Source organism: Petaurus breviceps, unplaced genomic scaffold (assembly GCF_028583685.1).
Source record: "Petaurus breviceps papuanus isolate PSGF00001 unplaced genomic scaffold, PetGlider_PUasm1.0 170200, whole genome shotgun sequence".
Classification (NCBI taxonomy): Eukaryota; Metazoa; Chordata; class Mammalia; order Diprotodontia; family Petauridae; genus Petaurus; species Petaurus breviceps.
In genome coordinates, this window is record NW_027185748.1 from 215 (window position 1) to 1075 (window position 861).

Genomic DNA, 861 nt, shown 5'->3' on the forward strand with positions numbered 1-861 from the left:
TCCCTGATCTAAAATTCTAGTTTAACTTTCCATTCCAAATTGGGACATTCAGAAGTGAATCTTATCTCTTAGGCAGAAAGTTCTGTGTTCTAAGTTCTTGGCCACCTCCAAAGTAAGTACTCAAAAGGTACCTTGGAAGCCCACATAGTCAACATTCCATGGATTTTCTGAGACCTGAAATTTTTGGCCATCCCCTCCCTTGATCTGTGAGGTTGGTTTTTTTTTTTTTTAAAGAAAAATTCATGGTAGTAAGGTAAACAACTTATTTGACAAGGTATTGCTTTAGATTAAGTCTGTCATATAGTTTTGTCTCCACAGATCTAGTAAGTAGATTAGTGGTAAATGCGAAACTATACATTTGATGTCTGAGGCGTCTCCGATAGGGACCTATGGAAAAGGACCCATTGGGATAGACCTCAAAGTTGGTTTTGTTTTTGTTTTATTTTTGGATAGTTACTACAAGGCAATGTGGTTTTTACAGATATGCTAAAATTAAAAAAAGCAATATCCCTTCAAATTCTTCAAAACCTAATACCTTTTTAAAAGTTGGTGAAAAATTCCCTTTATTCATGATCATAAATAGTAACACGCATTTCAGCTTTCACTAAAGAAGAACCTGTATGGAATTGTATTTGTTTAGAACCTGAATGGAATTGTACTTGTTTAGGGGTACAGGTTTTAGAGTTTTTTTTATTTTTTTGAGAAGCTTGTCAAAAATAAATGGTACTTTCACCTTATTCTTTTGGAGCTGTGGTTGAGGGTATAGAAAAAATTAAGCATCCCTATTGTATATTATTAGTTAAATCAGAATAAATAATGTATCTTATGTGAAAAATTTACTTACTTTTAAGATTAGTTCTA

General features: G+C 32.6%; 1 non-coding gene across 1 annotated transcript; it reads right to left on the reverse strand.

Annotated features, from left to right (window-relative positions):
• Positions 1 to 291: 291 nt before the first annotated feature.
• Positions 292 to 421, reverse strand: LOC138157029 (small nucleolar RNA SNORA18). The gene has a single exon (XR_011167275.1). It is a non-coding gene; the product is annotated as a small nucleolar RNA SNORA18 (small nucleolar RNA).
• Positions 422 to 861: the final 440 nt, after the last annotated feature.